The sequence below is a fragment of the Rattus norvegicus genome, chromosome 4, assembly GCF_021556685.1.
Source record: "Rattus norvegicus strain SHRSP/BbbUtx chromosome 4, alternate assembly SHRSP_T2T, whole genome shotgun sequence".
Classification (NCBI taxonomy): Eukaryota; Metazoa; Chordata; class Mammalia; order Rodentia; family Muridae; genus Rattus; species Rattus norvegicus.
The window spans coordinates 11,805,908-11,828,500 of record NC_141537.1 but is presented as its reverse complement, the minus strand read 5'-3'; the positions used below and the strand labels follow the sequence as shown (position 1 = coordinate 11,828,500).

Genomic DNA, 22,593 nt, shown 5'->3' with positions numbered 1-22,593 from the left:
TTTCCTGGGAGTCAGGTAAAACACTTGCAGTCCCTCAGGGTCTCTGAGGTTCAAGCCTCCTCAACTGGGAACCAGGGCGTCCCACAACAGAGGGTCTTAAGCCTCTCTCCTGCATCTTGTGAGATTTTAAAGTAGCAGACCAGTCATGAAGGGCAGGACACACAAGAGATACACTGCCTACTGTAGGATTAGAGGTGTGCTCTCTAGAAAGACAAAGTATCAGCAGACAGCCTGGATACAACTGCAGGGAGGGAAGAGCAGGCAGAGTTTGGAGGACTTGGGGTGGGCAGGAACACTCCCTGACACTGCAGTGGCAGGCGCCTATCACACGCCCTTGTCATGATCCTCTGGATGCACAGCAGACAGGAACCCTGGTGTCTAGTATGGGCTCTGGGTTGACAAAGGGGTGTCACTGTGGCTCAGCCTTTGTGGCACATGGACCAGTGGATGCTGGGAAGATGCAAAGCCAGGAAGAGAACAGGCAAGCGCCTCCCCAAATGAGTCTACAGATGAAGTCTGTCTGCACACTGTTATGGAAGAGAGAGGGGCTCAGGTGGCCCCTCCCCTCCTAGAGGCTTTATAGAGATATAAAATGCTCAGTGGAGGAAAAAGACCGTTATGTCAGGTTCATGTATATGGCCCCTGAGGCACGCTCAAGTAAACAGCACTCAGAAAACTCACCGGGTAAGAAAGGGAGGGAGACATGACCATCACTGGTGGGTTAGCAGGAGTAGAAGGGAGACAGCATCAGATAAATATGAGCAAAACATTGTGTATACATATGAAAATATGTGCTATTGTTTATAATCAATCAATATATGCCAATAAAAATCATCTTTTAAAAAATCCAGAGCCAGGATAGGTGGCTCATTTGTGTAAGTGCTGGCCTCGGAATCAGCAGGACTCGTTCTCTGTCCTCAGAACCCACGAGGGAGAAAGTGGTCCACACCGGTTATTCTAGAACCTGGAGGTAGAGGGAGGAGGATGAGAACCTCAAGCCATCATCAGCTATGCAATCAATCTGATTCCCGATGGGCTTAGATTAGAGCTTGTTTCAAACAAAAGAAGTGGAGAAAGAAGGGTAAGAGAAGGGCCAGAAAGACAGATGGCCCCTGAAAAAATGACAAACTGTTTTCTTCTGAAATTCACACTCGTGTGCCCAGAAGCACTGCACCTTAGCAAATACACACACACACACACACACACACACACACACACACACACACACTGAAGTTCACTGTGTTTATAAAAAATCAAATGTGAAAACCAAGGCAGACTTCAAGGGTGGAGAGATGACCGAGATGTCAGTAGCATTTGCTGCTCTTGCAGAGGACCTAGGTTTGATTCCAGCACCCACACGGAGGCTTACAACTACCTATAACTCCGGTGTCAGGGTATCCAATGCCCTCTACTTTCCATAGTAACCTTCATGTTTGTGGTGTATATGCATACACTTGGGCATACACATATACTGGTAAAATAAACTCTTCAAAATCTTTTTGAAACTAAATACTAGAATCAGAGCTGAGCATGTGTCCTGCTCAGTCTGTGCTGCCTAAAAGGTCCTTGTCCTGCCCACTCCTGTCAGACTGGATGCTTCTATCATAATGATTGTGAGTCACAGGCCCTGCCTGCCAACTCTAAAAGGCATGAGTGCCCAGTGGAAGGAAGTCTCAGGCTGACGCATTTCCTCAGAGTCAAACAAGCATGAAAATCCACAAGGCTTCTCAGAGCAGCCTTGACCAGTACAGAACAGAAGAGCTGGGGCTCCCAGCAGCCCAGCAGCTCACAGGGGCTGGGGCCAGTACCACATGCATCTTCCACTGCCAGAGTTAGGAGACCTCATTCTCTGCAGACTAAATACCATTGTGCTAAGGGGCAGAGAGAGGGATGGGGACAGAGTCATGTCCAGGACTAAGGCAGAAAGTCCCTTTGATAGAGGATGGTTCTAGCCAACTGTCTCAGTTAGGGTTTTATTGCTGTAAAGAGACACCATGACATGACCAAAGCAACTCTTACAAAGAAAAACATTTCATTGGGGCTGGCTTACAGTTTCAGAGGTTTAGTCTGTTGTCATCATGGTGGGAAGCATGGCAGTGTCCAGGCAGACATGGTGCTGGAGAAGAAGCTGAGTTCTACATCCAGATCTGCAGGCGGCAGCAGAGGCCTGCTCTCCACACTGAGTGGAGCTTAAGCATATATGAGACCTCAAAGCCCACCCCAAAGTGACATACTTTGTCCAACAAGGCCACGCCCACCTCAACAGGGCCACACCTCCTAATTATGCCACTTCCCCTGGCCAAAAATTCAAACACATGGAAATGGACATGGGGTCCATTTCTATCCAAACCACCACAATAGCAAGTACTGAGGGGCAGTGAGTGGGACTCTGCTTCAGGTCCAGAACCAAGGCAGAAAGTCCCTTAGTAGAGGAGGATCCTACCCAACTTTGACCAAAGCAACAGGATCTTAACCCAGCATAAATAGCCAAGTGAGGAAACTCCCTGCACAGAAGTCAACAGGAAAGCAGAAGTTTTTGAGCACATGGGCTGTGTTCCCCATACTTGGGAGTGGGACATATGACATTAGAACACACATGTCCCTGCTGAGTGCCTACGCCTCTCTGCCTAATTCCCATTCTACAACTGCATTTTAATTGAAATGTACCCAAGTCCTCACCCCCGTGGGACTGCTGACTGCATCCCAGTTCCCTGAACGGGCCCAGCGACACAGACCCCTGAGCCCCTCACTGTGCCTCTGTTGCCAGTTTTCTCTCCCAAAAGTTAGGAGTTGTACTGTAGATGTACCAGCTGGGCATAGGCAAGCCCAGATCACATCTTTCTCTGCATTTTGATCAGTTGTGGTTGTCTGTACTGGTTACCATCTGCTTCAAAAAGAAGTTTCTTTGGTGAGTCAAAGAGTACCTAGAATACAGTTAGAAATTATGTCGATTTTTTAATGGCAGTAATAAGTTCTTGTCTAGGGTCTACGACCTCCAAGCCAAGAGTAATTGGTTTGGGAGTACAACACCAAACATTAATCCACTTCTATCAAGAGAACCTTAAGTCCAATCAGATTGTTATCGGTTACCCGAGATAGGGAGGCCTTGCCAGGCTGGTCACCATTGTGATCCATAGGCTCTACAGCTGGGTAGGATGTCAGTTTGCTCTTCTCCCTTGGCTGCTTGGTTGCCTCTGACTCTGTAAAGCTAGTCCTCAGGAGCGAGGCTTCTGGGTCTATCCCAGCTCGATTCCTCTAAGCCCTGTGTCCAAAGTGGTTTCATCCACAACATGCTGTAGATGGCCACCAAGAGCAATAGTCCCTATACTGTTCTGGGAGTCTCTAGGACCACCCTGACCAACAACTGGAAGGATGGTTTCCCATGTTTTTTAGTTTGGCTTGTATGGTTGTGATAAACATCATAGCCCAACCCAACTTGGGGAAAGAAGGGTTTATTTCACCTTATTTCTGACAGCTCCTCACGCAGAGTAGTCGAGGCAGGAACCTGGAGGCAGGAAGTGAAAGAGTCCACGGAACAGTGACGCTCACTGGCTCGCTCAGGTGATTTCTTATACCACCCATGACCACCTGCCTACAGGTTGCACCATGCCCATAGGCTGTACCCTCTGACATTAATCACTAACCAAGAAAATGCACTGTACAGACTTGCCTACAGGCAATCTGATAGAGGCATTTTTCTCAATTGAGATTCCTCTCCCTGTATAATTCCAGCTTGGGTCAAGTTGACAAAAACCAAAACCAACCAACCAACCAAACAAACAAACAAAACTTAGCTGGCACATTGTGCTGCCCCTAGAAGTTTTGTTCATGACCTTTTGAGTAGCAAAATCATCCCGTGTGGCATAGCCACATTGTCTAAGTATGTACTATATAATATAATTTACTTTTCAGTAAGCATATAAAATAATATTTCCCCTTTCAAACACCCTAATGTCTCCTTCCTCCCTCTGTATCACTCCCTTCTTATACTTCAAACATTAACCTAAATTTCAAGGCACATAAAAGGTAACATGATGCTGTAAAAGGAATTTTGTTGTCCCCAAAGTCCTCAGCCCCACTGGAACAGAAGCAGTCTGCTGTTGTAGTAAATATTATAAATAAAAACTGAGACATCACCCCACGCTATTGCTGGCACGGATGGGCCATAATATTTTCATCTTAATCAGCATCTCAGCTCGACTGGACAAGTTTCCAATTTCCATTCAGTGCTGTCGCCAGCTACTCTCTGACCCCAGCAGCAGCCGGCCTCTTGCAACTCTCTGCTGTGAACTCTGCTCACAGCCCCAGCATCCGCCCCCATGGTTATTGTCATAATTCCCAGTATCCAGGCAAAATCAAAATTCTAGAAGCCTGTAATTTGTCAATCAGAATTATATCAGTAAATTCTCACTCCATAAAATATCCACACAATAAACTCAGAGCCAATACTGATATAAACTGCCTACCTAGATAAGACAACTTGTCCTGTAGTTATCCATCCCTTATATGTTTTCATAACTACCTATGGCTATTTAAAGCCACATGGGGGTGGGTCATCCTTCTCCTCCTCCATATTCATTTCTTCTCCCCTTCTCCTCTCTCTCTCTCTCCCCTCTCCAAAACCCGGTGCCAGCCTTACTTTTTCACCACTCAGTCACAGGCCTGGCCTTATCTTGTGCCTGCCCTCACCTGTATATACACATCAGTCTATGGTCTGTAACCCTTATTGGGTTAGCCTTGGGTTGCTGTGACTCATGGTGCTTTTTGCTCACGAATGTTCTCTGATTATTAAAAAGAGAAAAGTAAAAAAAAAAAGCAGTAGAAGATATCTAGATAAGAAAAACTGTAAGAGATTTTCAGATGAGGGAGAAAATGGGTGAATGGATACACACAGGGGCTTCGGCAGCACTGTGAACTGTGTGATCTGTGAGGAAGTGTGAACTCTAAGGACCCAGAGATTCAAACCTTGGCTTCAGGTGGATAAGAGAGGAAGCACAGCCAGCGGGAAAAGACAGGCCTCAGAGACAAGGTGCTCTGGAGCTCTGGCTTGGAGAGGGACGCACCTCCATTTTCTCGTCTCCTCTGCTGAGTTCCAGAGCTATGGGGCTGGCGCAAAGAAGGTTGGCACCGGGTTTCATGGGCATCATCTTGTTCAATAGATGGCCATGGCAGAGAACGCTAACTGGATGTTGAACAGCAAGGACCAGATATTCACAGCCCTAAGCATCCAGGAGATAGAGGCTGTGGACAGCTTTCTGGTGAGCAGGATGGGGCTGGCGCTGCAACATCTAACACACAGACCTTAGATAAGAGCTCTGTGTTCCTCGCTGACACGCTGCTGCCCCAAAAGAAGGGTACTCTAGAGTTTCTGGATAAGTAACAAGATGTCCTGTACAAGAAGTCCATGTTGTCGGATTCAGTGGTACTCAGGAGGACCCTGATGTCATCAAGTGTGCCTGAGGGCCCCTACCACAGCCCATCTACGTAAGAGAACTGTCCCCAGGCCAAAGAAACATCAATCCAGTGATCCAGACCTACGTCAAGAGTAGTGTATGGTTCCTCTCCACTCCCCACTGAAGCATGGAGCACCGTGACCTTGCATTTGTTCATCCTTGACACCACAAGCTTCTTCTCCCTAGAGGACAACGGTTGGTGTTTGCCCTTCACTCATGTACTTCCCTGTAGGGTAGAATCTAGTCATCTGACCACCTGGTTTCTCTTTCAGCATATTGTGAAAGACTATCTACTGTCCACGGGTCTGCAGACCCTTACAGATCATGGGAACACAGATGTCCAAGATTAGAGTAAAGGATGTTGTAATATTATTAAAAAAAATGGTGTCTTTTACCTCCACTAGATCCAGCACCGCAGTGCCCCAAGATATCTGACAGATATCTTCATCTCAGTCAGCAAGCGTCTCACCCTCTCCTCCATCCCATATCACCGCCAGAAACACACATCCCAGCTCTGTGGCAGCCCAGTGTCTCTGGCCACCACATACTCTCTTGAACTTAAATCGACACATGAAAGAACACATGACACAATAACGTCTGATCCAACTGATAAGATATAATTGCCCACCTAAACATACAAAGCCCTGTACACATCCATCCCTTAAGAACATTTATAACAACCTGTAAATACTCAGAGTGGAATCTTAACGTCAGCCTCCATGTTCTCTCCCCAGCTTCTCCTGCAGTCTCCTCCAGTCTCCCGTCTCCTTCTGTTCCAGTCTCCTCCTCTTCCCTCTGCCCATCCTTCCTTCTCATCCAATGACAGGCCTCGTTCTATCTTTACCTGCCTTCACCTGTATGATAATCCTACAGAAGGAAAGCTGGTGTAATGGCAAATTCTGCAACAGCTCAAAGGAACTGGCTCAAAAGCATGCAGAAGTAGACATGGTGGCCCTCAAGGACCCACTGTCCAAGATAAGTCATGATACTTGGTGGAGAATTCTCAAAGCACCTCAGCAACTCGAGCCTCCATGCAGAACGAGCCAGTGGTCCCTGATACAGGCTAAGAGACAACACTGTGATCTACCAAGGCTGGAGCTGCTCCCTTTGGGAGTGAGCATATTTCTTCTAAGGTCAGTGTTCAAGAGGCTGTGGCTGTGCATAGTGAAGACACACCTCCAGGATAGCTGACCAAGACCACGGATATGGGCTGGGGCCTGGGCAGTGTCACCCATGAATCCCCCCGCCCCGTGCTATCAGCTATCCAAAGATACCTACCTTCCTAGAGTTCATCCTCTATGACACAGATAACCTTCTCCCCCCATCTGTGGCCCCTCTTCATCTTTGAGAAGGCCATAAATACCTGTGAAGTCCATCCTTAATACCAGATTTAAAGGCAAATCCAACTCATATGAGGGACTGAATGAACACATGTTTGTACTACAAACAACTTCAATAGTCCATAAATTTTATTACATCTGGGACTTCATCTAGCCCCACCCCATACGCCAACATCTACAACCAGAGCCACCCCTGTGATCTCCCATGGTCTTTGAGGATGATGAAGTATTGAAGACCAGGTACTAGACCAGTCCCTCACTTCCCTCCCCTGGCCTTGTCTCTGCCCTCTAACTTGACCTGTCCCTGGTCCTAGGAGTGCGGCTAGTGGGTGGAGTGTGAGTTCAGAGGTCATGAAAGATGAGCCAACCTCTTTCCAATGAGGCTGAGGCTATCTGGAGAAATTTAGAGATACATCTAATTATGTCCCGGCCAAGGTATCCTCAGTAGGACCATAGTCAGCACTTCCTTGCCCACTAAAGCCTTTTTCTCTCCATAGGTCTGAGTGAGTGTGGGCTCCTTGAACAAGCTTCCTTCTAAGGTTATCCCCAACATGATCTCACCTGGAAACTCCATAAGTTCCTTGCTCCAACTTTCAACTTCTTCTATGTCACTCAAAGACACCCAGGTACAGTCCTATGAGACACTGGATCCCTGGGCACAAGGTCTACTTCATATCTCCTCTCAACCTCAGAGGAACAAACAACCCTGTGTCAGCCCCACCCTTCTCTAATGGCCACAGAGACACCCACCCAAGGGCAGACAGTAAATCCTTCAGCTTCCACCAAGTATGCCTGAGGCCTGTAGAGGGCACTGGCCACATACTCAGATGGGCAACTGTGGGATGGATTCATCATTTTCTAGTGTCCAGGGCAAAGGAAGCCAAATAGGGTAGGGAATTTTGTGTCAGATGAGTTTTTCATGTCTGTGTTTGGGTCTCTCTCATGAAAGCTGTAGGGGAATTTTCCCATCTCAATAATTGTATGCCTAAGGAAGCTGTGAAATTGCAGGAGCATGTATGTGCAAGTGTGCATATGTGCATGTGTGCATGCATGTGTATGTGTGTATACACGTGTGTATGTGTGTATACACGTGTGCATGTGTGTATGTGTGCATTGTGCATGTGTGTATGTGTGCAAGTGTGCATATGTACATGTGTGCATGCATGTGTATGTGTGCATGTGTGTGCATATATGTGTGCACATGTGTGTATGTGTGTATGTGTGCATTTGTGCATGCATGTGTATGTGTGCACGTGTGTATGTGTGCATGTGTGTATGTACATGTGTGCATGCATGTGTATGTGTGCATGTGTGTGCATACACATGTGCATGTGTGTATATGTACATGTGTGTATGTGTGCATGTATGTGTGCATGCATTTGTGCATCTGTTGCCACTCCAACCACATAATGGGTGGTGTGACTGAAAGCCAGTGCTCTTTCTATACTGTCTTTTCCTAGCTGGCTGATGGTGCTGTGCATATAGTGAAACTCAGTGATTCTAGCTGAGTGGGAGCAGAGGCAGCCAGAGCACAGCTCAGAGATCCATGGTTTAGGACACTGAGGAGGCTGCAAGAAAGCCAGGAGAACAGAGAAACAAAAAGGTCACTCTAGGGCATTCTGAGGGGACACAAACAGTACCACAGGTTATGGGGAGTGGACATGCCTTGATCTGCAGCAGGGAGGGTCACCAGCAGCTAAGTTCTCCCTTGCCCTGTGACTCCCTTGGCATTGTGCTTTCACACTTAGGGCATAGGAGAGCGTTCTAAATACTGATGTTCACCACAGCACTTGGGAGGCATAGGCAGAGGCAGAGGCAGAAGCAGAGGCAGAAGCAGAGGCAGAGAGATCTCTGAGTTTGAGGCCAGCCTGGTCTACAGTGCGAATTCCAGGACAGCCAGGGATACACAGAGAATCTGTCTCAAAACAAAACAAAACAAAAATTCTAATTGAAGTCTAGAGATTAAACAGACAGAATTAAGAGATAGCCTTACAGAATAAGGAAATCCCCTTGATACCCAGAACCAGGAGGATGTGGTGGTGTATATTTGTAGCCCAGCCCTGGGGAGCCAGAGACACACACATACACTGGAACAGCCTGGCCAGCCCCCCAGTGAACTTGTCAAGCTCCTGACCAAGGAGAAGTCCTGTTCAAAAATGGAAGTAAAATGCAGTGTTGGAACTGGGCTGTAATCCCAGCACCGGGGAAGGAGAGACAAGAGGATTAGAAGCAAAGCTAAGTTAGAGTCCAGCCTGAGCCCCATGATGCTGTCTACAGAAAAGGAAAGTAAGGAAAGGGAGCACAAATAAGGGGGAATGTAGATGGTGCCAGAAAATCAACTCCTTTGTCTCCTGACCCCAACACACATGTATAAAAGTAAATGTACACCAGTATACACACATACACCAGCACACACTAACACACCTACACACATATACACTCACAACAGTGCACAGACATACAGACACACACACAGAAAGACAGACACACACACAGAGACAGATAGACACAGACACAGACACACACACACACACACACGCACACACGGAGATAGAGAGACAGAGAGACAGACAGAGAGAGACAGACATACACAGAAAGACACACACACAGAGAGACAGATAGACACAGAGACACACATACACACACATGGAAATAGAGAGACAGAGAGAAAGAAGTGAAATCCAGTTTATACATTTTTTTTTTTGAAAGAGTGGCATCGGGGCTGGGGATTTAGCTCAGTGGTAGAGCGCTTACCTAGGAAGCGCAAGGCCCTGGGTTCTGTCCCCAGCTCCGAAAAAAAAGAACCAAAAAAAAAAAAAAAGAAAGAAAAAGAAAGAGTGGCATCGTAGTGTCAATTTTGGAATTTTGGTTTCTTTAAAGAAACACAGAAATATAAGAGCATTGAGTCACAAGTGTGGGTTATAAGGTCACTTCAGATTGTCCACAACAGCTGACTATGACTTGTCCCATGCTCTGGCAGGGGTGTGATTTTGCCAGGTGCATGTAGTTTCTGTGATTGTATGATGTTTGGGATTCTGGGGACTTTTCAGAAGGTGTATGAATGCTAGGGCCCTGAGAAGGGTGGTGGGTGGGAGGGTGGTTGGTTGACTGGTTGTTTTGGGCCATGGTTTGTTACGTAGTCATGTGCAAAAAGAAAACAAGAAGAAATTAGATATCCTGCAGTCCTAATCAGCAGGAAGTGGTCGCCCCATTCCCATCCCCAACTTTATTCAGGGATCCCTTTCCTTTCCCCTCTGTCCTTTTTGCTCTCTTGGGTTAGGGGTTTGAAAGGTTGGAAGGAAGAACCCACAAATTAGCAAAGGCCTGGTTACAAGTGGCCCCAGACACGGGGCTCTGCAGAATGGGAAATTTGATTTCAAGTACTGTAGATCAAGCAACAGAAGAGGAAGGGATGGCTACACTTTTTGAAAACATCAGCTACACAGCCTGACCAAATGTAACCATTACAGATGCTCTTTATGCCGTCCTCCTTGCTTTAGGGATTGAAAGAGCGTACCCCAAAATGGGGAACTGCGTCTCTCGCTCTGATCGCGGGGTGGGGTGCCCCCAGGAATCACGAGTAGCCATTCTTGATGTAAAAGCACGAGGTAGCTTTATTAACGAGATCCCGGGTCTTAGCGGGATCCCGGGTCGACACGTATCTCACACAGGAGACAGGAATCGACCCCGAACTTCCAAACTCGGGGGTTTATATAGGGGCATTCTCGAGGTTACACATGATTGGTCAATTCAAATGGTGCACGGTTACTTTCGGCGCGAAATGACATCAGCAAGGAGTATGTGTTATCTAGCAGCTCGGCAGGCAGGTAGGGTGGCTCATCTCACTCAGGGGGGTGAAGGAAGGGGAGGGGGTGGCTATGGATGGTCAGTGTCCTTGGGGCTGATAGCTGGTTTGGCAAGTCCTATCTCTGGCTCTCCCTCAGGCACGTCTGGCCCTGCACATCCGGACTCTGACAGTGAGCAACCTTTATGAAACTCTAGTTCTGCACATTCGGGCTCTGACAATGAGTAACCTTTATGAAACTCTAGTTCTACAGGATCATCTGGTTTGGCCAGAGCCCCTTGTCTTACCCACTTCTGCCAAGATGGAGCCTGAAAGTGTGGAGCCATGGACAGGCGTGGCTAACAGAGCGCAAGGCAAGGGGAGAGAGGCGTGCCCAGAGGACATGATGCCCATTGAGTCAGACAGCCATGATAGCCCACAGGAAGGAGGCCTGGAGAGGGCAAAGGGACTCTCTCAGTTCAGCCTTGACAGTGAGCACCAGGGTCTGCAGGCGCAAGACAGAACTAAGGTTCAGCAGCGCAGCAGCTCACAGGCTGTGGGCAGGTAAGGCCTGCAGCTTCCACCTTCACAATCTGGAGATCTCGTTCTGTGCCGTCTAAATTCCAGTGTGAGTGGGACGGAGAAAGAGTCATGTCCAGGACCAAGGCAGGAAGTTCCTTGGTGGGGTAAGAGTTTAACTTTGAAAAGGGATAGGGTATAAACCTGGCACAGAGTTAAGTGAGAAAGCTTCTCTGGAAGAAAGAATCTGCCAGAAAATTTGGGCTCCGCATGTACACACAGCGAGTTTTCCAACTCTTAGAAAAGGCACATGTCCAACAAGGAAACACGTTTTCAAACCAACAACATGAAATATCACGTTCTGGGGCTCATTTCCTCCCTGGCGTGCCTGACTAGTACACACAATTTCCCTTGCCTACATATTACTATGCAACGCACATTAGGTGAAATTCACCCAGATCCCCGCCCCTACCCACCGATAATGGAGGACGCCCAGCGGTGTAGATATCTGGGCCCCTCTTTGCGCCTCTATCTCAACAGGAAAGAGATTTTCCTCTGTATTTCTCAAACAAAAGAATCAAAGGGAATTAATTACTTGTATCAAAAAGGTCCACTTGGAGTCCTTCTCCCACTCACAGGCCTAGGCCATAAGCCAGGACTCTGAATCTCACCCCTACCTACTAAAATGAGGAGTGAGGCCAGCATCACAGAGAGATCCTTGAGAAGGAGCCCACTGTCCCCACAGGCAGGCTCCCAGCGTGAGGAGACAGGCACATGGCAGACCCTATATGGAGAAATGCCACAGCTGTGGTCTTCAGTGAGGCCCAACTTCATAAAGCCTGAGCTACAACCTGCGCACCCAGAGCTGGTGAGTGTCCCGGCTGCCCGCCATCTGTGGAGGAGCAGAGCTCTCCCAGGAACTGTGGGCACAGAAGGGCTTGGTGGGCCATAACCTGGAACTGTCTTTGCCTACTTTTCGGGGTCTTCTTTCTTCTGCCCTTTCAACCTCCAACACTAGGCAGGAGAGAAAAAGGGGTAGCAGGGGTGGAAAGGGGGCGATGTTCTCATAAGACGACTTCCTGCTGATTGGGGCTGTCAAGTTCTTTGGAGCAAGTTTGAGTTTTGTAGTCAGCACATCCAATTTCCTCTTCTTGTTGTTTCTTCTTTGCACATGACTACTTAACAAACTAGAACCAACAACCAACAAACCACCCTCCCCCACCCTCCACCCCTCTCAGGGCCCTAGCATTATAGACCCTCTGAAAAGTCCCCAGAATCTCAGCCTTGGGGACATGTATGCTGTGGCTGTCATTTCCACCTCACAGGTGAAGGCAGTGGACGCCCTGAGCATTTAAACACGTGGCCAAAGTCACACAGGTTGTCCTTAGCTCTGTGAGTCCCCAGGATTTGATCCCAGGCAACTTGAGCCCAGAGACTACACACTGAACATTCCTAAAAAGTAATTTGTAGCATCGAAAATGTGGTTTGCTGTTCTGCACAGCCCTCTGCCCCACCAGAACACAAGCACTTTTTTCAGGACCAAGCTGTGGGCCGCTGTGACCTATGGTGCTTCTGGCTGAGAGCGCTCCCCACTGAAATAACACTGAAAGAAAGGACGGGGGGAACACGGGAGACTTGTGCGTACAAACACTGAGATGGTACAAACACACATATGCACACATAAACACAATGAGTCAGGAAGAGACTCACACAGAGGCCCGGACAGTGCTAGAATCTATAGAGGAAACCCAAAAGACTGTCTCTGGCTTCATGGAGGGTGAACGGAGAAGCTTGGTCGGTAACATGATAAAGAGGTTTGGCTGGGTCACTGAACTCCGAGAAAGAAATAGCCGAGTTGGGGTTGGGGATTTGGCTCAGTGGTAGAGCGCTTGCCTAGCAAGCACAAGGCCCTGGGTTCGGTCCCCAGCTCCAAAAAAAAAAAAAAAGAAAGAAAGAAAGAAAGAAATAGCCGGGGCTGGGGATTTAGCTCAGTGGTAGAGCGCTTACCTAGGAAGCGCAAGGCCCTGGGTTCGGTCCCTAGCTCCGGAAAAAAAGAACCAAAAAAAAAAAAAAAAAGAAATAGCCGAGTCCCCTCTCCCCTTCTGCTGTGTTCCAGAGTCAGGGGCCAGCTAGAAGGAGCTTGGCCCTGGGTTGGGTGTCTGCCACCTGGTGCTACAGATGGCTGTGACAGAGTGTCCAGATGTACCCTATAGGACGAGACCTGTGTGTTTTGGAACCTAAAGCTGGAGTGTGTGTAGAACACCCTGATGAGCGAGAAGGAGCTGCAGCTGAGACCGTCCAGGTGCTGACTTTGGCTAAAGCTCTGTATTTCCCATCAAGATGCTGCCCAAGAAGAAAAATGTAGGAACAAGTTGCACTTATGTGGGAAACCCATGTTGCCATCTTCTCTGGTGCCCAGGAGCACCCTAATGCTATCAAGTTTGCTGAGGTCCCTGCCACAGCCCATCTACATTTGAGAACTGACTGCAGGCTGGGGTATTGGCTGTCCTAGGCATCCAGACAGATCCAAAGCAGAGTCTGCACCCCCTGCCCTGTGCCCTGCAGGAGGCCCCCAAGGCCTTGTCAGAGTTTTTCTAGACACCAGTGGCTTCTCACTACAGGACTGTATGGCTGCTGTCTGACCCTCACTCATGCAACCCCTCATGCAGAGGAGTCTAGCAAGTGCACTATGGAACCATCTGGAACAAAGGCAAGTTCTACAACAGCCCGGGGAACTGGATCAGAAATATGTAGATGGAAAAGTGATCCTTGAGGACCCACTGCCCAAGAGCACAGAGCACAGACCACGGTTTTCTGCCTCCACGCTCTGTGCTGAATTCTCCATCAGGGAGACTGGTCCTCAAGTGGTCCAGCCCAACGTTCCTTGCTACAACCTAAAACAATGCTACTCAATAAACACCACAGCTCCTCCTTCCTTCTCTGCAGAGACCAAAGCACCTCCTCTCAGCCATAGCCTCCTCTGTGGCTGTAGACGTTTAATGTATTCTTTAGACGTAAGCCTGTCACCTATGAGATCAGCATGCAAGCAGGTGTGGCACTGTACTAAAGGCATGCAGACCAATTACATGGGTGTGAGCTGGGGACTAGGCCGTGTCACTTGCCAGTTAGCCCCTGGCATCGCTTGGCCAGACACAGCCAACTTCTCTGACATCGGCTGTCCTGTCTACTCTCAATGAGCCCTCTGTGTCTTTGAGATCCCCACAGGGCGCCCCTTTTAACTCCAGCTTTACAAAAGGCTTCAACATCCCTGCCAGGCTGAGGGGGACTCACAAAGGTGCTGGGGTCAGCCCTGACAGTCTACTTCAGTTATATTTGGGAATATCTATTCTACCTTAATGGAGTGGCAGGGGCCTAGTTGCGCACTACCAGCTACATACACACCACCTTCCAAAATCCTGAGCAGCTGGCCACAGCACCCACTTGCACACCCATTTTAGAAATATCTACCCCCACCCAAAGCATTACCAACTTGACCTGGATGAGGGATGCATGCAGACCTCCCACTCCCTCACCTGCTTCCCTCTCATAATGTCATCCACAGGAGGCAACTAAGGCTGACATAAAAATCAGCTTCGATCCACCTGAAGCAAAACATCTCACACGTCTGACAACAGTGGTGGTCTCCCTAGGGTTACCCTGAATGTGAGGTTCGTGTCTGCTCTTGTTGGGGTTGAATGGAGTCGTGTGTGTGGGGCGGGCGAGGGGCGGGGGTGGGGTGGGGAGGAGGAAATCTCATGGCCGTAAGAAACACTCACCACCCAGCACTTTGAAGTTGTCCACAGCCCACCTGGGGATGCTCAGTGTGTTTCTTGGTTAAAAAGTGACACCACTGAGGAAGGCTGGGGCTGTTAGTTTGACATCAGTCTCAGCAGAACCAGGCGAGCAGCTTTCTCAGTGTCCACTCCATTTGGCCCTCTGTAGACTAACATGTGTGTGTGTGTGTGTGTGTGTGTGTGTGTGTGTGTGTGTGTGTGTGTGATTCTCTGCAGCACAGTCTGTAACAACAAAATCTGGACACAGGCAGCTTTCTGTCTGTAGGAGGAGCAGTTCAATAAGTCAGGGTACCGCTACACAGAGTTGCCGAGTGAGGGAATGTGTGCATAAATGAGCTCAGCCTGAGGACTGTAGGGGAACCCTGGAGAGCATGTTAAATAGAAGGAAATGACAGATGATAGCATGTATAGTATTCTAGCTTTGTTTAAGAATGAAAGGGGGGGTTGGGGATTTAGCTCAGTGGTAGAGCGCTTGCCTAGCAAGTGCAAGGCCCTGGGTTCAGTCCCCAGCTCCGGGAAAAAAAAAAAAAAAGAATGAAAAGAGGGGAGGTGTGGAGAGAGAGCTTGGAGATTAAAAGCACGTGCTGCTCTGGCAGAAGACCTGAGTTCGGTTCTCAGCACCCATATTGGGCAGCTCACAGTGCCTGTTAACTTCAGCCTCAAGGAACCAGCGCCCTCTTCTGGCCTCTGTTGTCCTTCCACTCATGTGCACAAACCACACACATACAAGCTGAAAATAAAAAATAGTTTTTAAATGGGAAGAGTCTAAAATCTAGTTTTTCAGGAATTGCAGATAGAAGGCATATAGGTACTTTTCGAAATCTCAAAAGGATAAAGCAGCTGACTTTCTTGTCTTGCCTCCGTTAGGGACACCCTGAAGATCTGCAGATCTGGAGCTGGAACATGGCTTCATTCAGTAAATCCCTGACTGTGCGAGCAGGAGGATTTGAGTGCAGATCCACAGCGCCCATGTAATGTTCAGATGTCTGCAACTCCTGCACTGGGTTCCAGGACAGGTGGAGACAGGGGCATCCCTGTGGCTCAGTGACCAGCCAGGCTAGCAGAATGCCTCCATGAGCTCCAGCTTCAGTGGGACCGTCAGAAACTAAGTGGACCATGAGTAAGAAAGGCATACAGTACTGACCTCCGCCCTCACGGGCAATGCTTCCACACACGATCATTTCCACAAGAAAGAAAGCAGACAGCCCAGAGGCAGGAAGGGGCTAGCTGGGTAAGGAAAACACATTACAGGTGGAAATACAGTCAGAGAATCCATGAGCAAATGTGGTCAGAACCCCGTGTGAATCCATCATTATTCATGATAAGAGCTTGCTAATTAATATAAAAGCAAGAGTCAAAATAAGCTCTAGACACTGGACAGAGTTCATCTGTGTAAGTGCTGGTCTTGGAAAAATGAGAACATCAACTTGCTCCACAGAACGCACAGGACAACAAGCTGACCCAGGTCATCCCAGAGCTGAGAGGCAGACGCAGGGCACCTAGATCACTTGTCACCTCCTAGGCTAAATTAGACCCCATGTCAAAATGGAAGGAAGAAAAAGTCGTGCGTGGCAGCACGAATGTGCACACCGTAATCCAGCGCCATGGAGTTGGAGACAGGAGAACCAGTCAGTGACAGAGTTGACTCCAGCCTGGGTCACATAAGATCCTGATTCAAAGCAAAATTAAGGGAGAGGGAGTAGATGTCCCCAGAGGAAGGCTGCCTTAGGTTATTCTTTGATGTCCACGCAACACAAACATTAAAATAAATAAATTTGTTTGTTTGTTTGTTTGTTTAAAAAAAAGGGCCATGCAGCCCTGGCAAGAAGCAAGCTTGGAATGACCCATAACCTAGTGCCACAGGACCCAAGACCATGTCCGAGACAACCTCTGTTCAGAGCCACAAGGCATGGGTAGGGCATAGTACTCCTGAGACAACCCCAGACACATAGAAGCCCTGGGCATCACCAAGATGAGTAAGTAAGTGGTGGAGAGATATTAGAGAAAGAAGCAGAAGGATGTGGGCACAATGAGGAAAGAGAGGTGAGGACTAGCCTGATGTAAGAGTAGACGGTGATACCCCCTAAGGCCTTGGTGAGGTCCTGACCTATGCTGCCACCAAGGGCCAGGCCTGGGTCCGTGGCCCTGTAGCAGTAGGGTTCTGTTACCTACAAAGGCCAGTAGACATCCCTGGTCTGGGCTGCTATCTGAGGCCATGTTGATGTTTGAGGGCTGTGCAGAGCTAACCCCACCCCTCAACAACTGTGGTAATCGAGAGAGCAGGTCCTGCACCTCAACCAGGAAGCACAGTAGAGCTGACCTTGATCCTGGAGTACTGAGCGATCCAGCTGTGAGGGCATGAGTGTTGGAGAGCTGGCCCTGCCACTTGCCCCCCACCTCTTGCCTTTTGCCACCTGCAGCAAGTGGGAGAGCCTGCCCCAGGCGGCACTCAGGAGAGCAGGCCCTATGCCTTGCGTGGGCAGCACAGCAGAGCTGGCCCTGCTGGCATGGGTGTAGGTGAGCCGGCCCCAAGGGCTTGAGAGCAGGAGAGATGACTCTGCTCTCTGCCAGCTGCAGCACTGGGTGAGCTAGCCTGGGCAGCGCTAGCTAGAGAGCGCCCCCTGGTGGTGTGGGTGCAGAAGATTGGGCAGGCTGTCCAGCTCAGCTACCCCCCATACCCAGATTCAGGCCTTTCAGTCGACCCACTCTAATGTCTACCTCATCAGTGAACCACTGGAGTGCACGAAGGAGCTGGTCCTGCAGATCCGAAGCTACAGGGATCTCTGTGACACAGGGCATTGACAGAATATCCAAGAGGAGTCCCAGTTAGGATCCAGTATTGATAGAACCAGACCAAGGACTCACTGCCATGGACATTCTCAAGTAAAGAAGTATAAACAAATGGTGACGTGGGAACTTCTGGTGTCTTTGGAAAGTCGGTTATGTCAAATGATGTTTGCCGGGGCACACAGATGGAAGGATGTTTTGCTATAGAAAGGACACGTGATGAAGGAGTATAACTGACTCCACAGACAGTGGGAGATGTAACGTTAGTCTACTTTGCCTCGCCTTGCTATTCTTCGCTAATGACACACGTGTACTGCTGTGTCACTGCACTGCTGAGCTCGGCTTGTGGTGACGCCTTAGAGAGAAACTCGCCAAAGAGCCTCTCATAAGATTCCTGCAGCCCGGGCAGGTTGGTGAGCCTTGCAGTTTCTTCAGGATTGAACCACAGCTGCTGGTTCGTGTCTGGTGTCTGCAGAGAGGACTGGACTGCAGCTGCCGATTTGTACGCCATGTTTGCTATGGGACTGGGCGGCTGATATCCTGACAGTGAAGCTCGGACTCACTCCCAAAGAACTATTTCTAAACAGGTCCACTTCCCCATGTCCTAATAACCTTTCTCTTCCACTCCCTCTGCTGGGTGGTGGGCTAGAAAGGTGTTGAATGTTTATTAAAGTAGGTTGAGAAAAATGTATGCCTACACTTTAGGACACACTGCAACAGACTACTGTAGAGAAAATCTCTTATAAGCTTCACCTGTCAGTTTAAAAAGAGCTTATGGCCAATGAGCTGAAGCTGAAACAGGAGATGGGATATCCCGCAGGGATAGAGAGATTTCTGGGCAATAGTCAGGAGATTTGCCCCGAAAGCTGATGAGAAGGATGTAGCCCAGCAGGTACCCGGGATAGAATAAAAGGAGAGATTCACCCTGGAACGCTGAGGAAAGGAGGTAAAAGGTCAAGGAGAGGAAACCAGCCACGTGGCAGGACCCAGGTTAAGAAAAAGGGGATAATAAGTTTCGAGCAAGTCAGAGAACGAGCTGACATTTATGACCTAGATGTTCGTTAATAAATAATTAGTCACAGAGTCACTGTTTCTGGGAATTGAGTAACCGGGAAGAAAACCTTAATTTTTTACATACCACAGCTTCCACAACGGGATTTTTTTTCTTTAGGGGGCAGGGTGGACTGCAACACCAAAGGACGGAAATGAGGGCACAGGGAGATGAGTGGGATTGGGGTGCGGGGTGTGAAATTCACAAAGAATTAATAAAAAAAACTTAAAGGAAAAACAGAGGACTAGTCAAAATGTGAAAGACCAGCATTGATCTCAGCCTCCTGCCAGCTCTAGATTCACCCAGAGCCCCTGTCTCACCCGCTCCTGTGGACTGTGAAACACAAGGCTATGTGGGTCTGGGGGTTTGCTTGAGAGGCAAAATGACACCAGGCGAGGAGAGCTCCTGAGTGAGCCATTTCCATGAGTTAAAATAAGCTTGAGAGCCCCTGTGGGAGGCCGGGAGAATGGAGCCAACTTCTCAGACCAGCTTTCTCCCAAACAATTCCAGTCAGGGCAACTAACTGCCTATGACAGGCAGCAAGGTCCTCTGAGAGTCCCCCCAGTCACTCACAGTCCAAGCAAGTCACACCTACAGGTGTGAGGAGTGGCGCTGGAAACCAGGAGGGGCCGTTGAGTAAAACGCCCCTGCTGCAAAGGCAATTTCAGTACACTGCACCGGTGCCAGTACAGAGAAAAGAAGCCTTTCACGAAAGGGCTTCCTGCTCAGGTCCTACAGTGTCAAGGTCAGGCTGGAGTCTGGAAAAATCAGGCCTGGTGAGTAAGACAGCAGCCAAGATGTACCGGAGAGCCAAGGTCTTCCAGAAACTCTGCACACAGTAAATCCTGGCAGGTGGCCCCAGTCCCAGCAAAGAGGGAGGGTGGAGAGACACCACCAAGACAGCCAGCATCACAAGCAACCCTGCCCTGGCCTGTCTGCAGTATCTTACTGGTAGCCTCAGTCAGAATCAGGAGGTGCAGATCCCAGCCATGCTCTCTCCCAAATAGGAAAGGGGGTGTCTCCCTGACTCACAGTCGGGAATGACCCCCGCGGGGTTCCTTAGCGGTATACAGACACTGACTTGAGCATCCCATGGCGGGAGGCCAGATTGGAGAAGAGAGACAGTGTTGTCTCTGTCCTTACCCTATAACCTAGCCTCAGCAGTTCTTAGACCCTCCAGTTTGCTGGGATCCAGATTTTGTCATCGGGATTCACTTTAAAAGAAGCAGAGCAGACACTGAGTTTCCAGAAGGCAGCCATTGTCCCAGATGTTGTATATTCACGCACAGACATGCGCCTCTCAGCCTCTCCAGGGTTTGCTGTGTGTGGCACATACCACTGTTGTCTTTCCCATTTCGTAGTTGAGACCAGGAAGACTTGAAGCAGCATGGTCACCGTGAGGTGGCTAGCCCTTAGTTACACCAGTTTCCAGAACTGTCGGCCAGGCAGTTGACCAATGGTATGTACACTGACCGTCTATACTGAATTCCGAAGTGTGACTCCCTAAAAGGTAATCTCTTGCATCAAAAAAGTAGTTTTGCTATCAGCACAGCCCTGCCTCACCAGCGCATTAGCTCACACAGCCTTGAGGGCCAAGCCTTGGGTGACTGTGTGGTCCTGGCTGAGGAAAGGTCCCAACTGATATAGCCCCCAGGAAAGGACGAGGTATGGACATTTTTGTAGGTGAGAGAAAATGTAAGAGGTTTACAGAGAAGAGAAGCGATAGGTGAGTGTACATGTTAGGGACCTTGAAAAAAAAATCCAGGCCAAGTTTTGGCTTCAGTCAAGCTTAGGCAATAGAAAAATGACCAGCTTAAGAATGAGGTACTCTGAGATGGTACCTGGAAGGAAAAAGTAAGTAAGCCCTCTCCTGTCCCCTGTTGAGCTCCAGATGTGTGATGCTGGCATCCCACAGTCTGGCCCCAGTCTAGGCAATTGCCATCTCGGTACTGCAGATGGCTTCGTCAGAGCAGGCGTGGACCCGGAGCAGCAACGCTAACGTGTTCCAGGACCTTGGTGTTCAGGAACTGAAGGCTAATGTCTTAGTTTAGGCTATGCTGCTGAGAAGTGTGCCTGGAGAGCGGCAATGCTTGCTTCTATCTCCCCAGAAAATATCTACACAGCATCCAGATGAAGAAGTCTGCTGCCAGGTGTCTGTCTGTCTGTCTATCATCTACCTATCCATGATGATCTATCACCTATCCATCACATATTATATATATAAAATCTATCCATCTATCATCTGTCATCTATCTACCTATCTACCTATCATCTGTCTATCTCTATCTGAGAAGCTGTAGGGGAATTGTTGCCTAAGTGAAGGGCAGGCCTAAGGAAGCTGCTATGGGGAAACCTAACCTCTTCACTCCTCAGGACCGTTGTCTGGGGTTTGCTCCCAGAATCTCTCCATTAACACAGGAAACACACGTGCGAATGCTCCCTCACAGATTGCAGCACAATCTCATGGAGAGAAAGGTCTGAAGGACCCTGGCGTGAAGCCTAAGGGGTGCTGTGGTACTGAGGTGGGTATCTTCACACTCTTATCTCCTGGAGTTTTTGTTCATTAGGATTTAATTTTTTTAAATAAGTATATACATGGTCTGACTGTAGAGCTGCGAGCGACCCCACATGGTCAGCCAAAGCTTGGCCTTTGGGCTCCTGTGGTTCTTTATTGTGAGAGCCACGTCCTTCTCCAATCCACAGCAAACCAAGTCCTCCTGAGAACCATGCGTACTTGGAAGGCGGCACATCCTTGCTGTCAGCCCTCCTCAGACGCATGCGCTGTTCCCAGTCGAGGCCCCAACCACAGCCCAGAAACCAGGGAGCTTACGGATCCTCCCCACCATGCACGTAGCTGTTCTTGTCTGCTCCTCAGCTCTTCAGTCATCCCAGCGCTAAGCAAAGAAGACTTTTCCAGTCACCAGATGCCTCTAGCACTGTGGGATCTATTCATTATGAAGATCAGGCTGGAATGAGTCTCAGTGACAGAGCTTCCTTAGTGTGCAAAGCTCTGATTTTCTGGGAGGAGGGAAGTGGGGTGAGAACAGCACAGGGAGGGAAAAAGGGGAGGTTCCTAGGAAGAAAAGCCCCAGACCACCTTAAACAGTGCCACTGCTTCCAGTCCCAAGAGGTACTGAGCCTCATGTTGTGAACCCCCAAACATAAAATTATTTTCATTGCTACTTCATAAATGTAATTTTGCTTCAATGAATCATAATGTACATATATGATACGTAGGATATCTGATATGCAACCCCTATGAAAGAGTCATTCGATCCCAATGGGGTCGTGACCCGCAGGTTGAGAACTGCTGAACTAGGCGGTTAGTTACGAATATATTTTGGAGGATCACAATTCAGCCCATGACACAAATCATGACCCGCAGGTTGAGAACTGCTGAACTAGGCGGTTAGTTACGAATATATTTTGGAGGATCACAATTTAGCCCATGACACAAATCGTGACCCGCAGGTTGAGAACTGCTGAACTAGGCGGTTAGAAACGAATATATTTTGGAGGATCACAATTCAACCCATGACACAAATCCTCCCTACACCTCTGACTTTTGGAGGGACAGGTGGACGTAGAATCGCAGTTAGTCCCCAGGACTGAGAAGGGCCAGTGCCCCACCCCGAACCTGGCCAGTATCAGACATTCTATGGGCTTCATTCTGCCGTCCTTTGAATGCATCTTTCTGGATAGCAGAGGCCAGAAAGCTAAGAGTCTAACTCCCATGATTCCCCTATAGTCAAAAGTCACTTTTAAATACACAAGATAATAAGACCTTTAGGAATAATTTAACAAGAAAAGTATACAGTGAGTATTCTGAGGCATAACATTGTAGAGATGACAAGATACGTGATAC

The 22,593-nt window shown here is 48.7% G+C and overlaps 1 pseudogene; it reads left to right on the top strand.

The window, feature by feature from the left end:
• The first annotated feature begins 5,100 nt into the window (after positions 1-5,100).
• Positions 5,101-5,803, top strand: LOC147994679 (diamine oxidase [copper-containing]-like; annotated as a pseudogene).
• Positions 5,804-22,593: the final 16,790 nt, after the last annotated feature.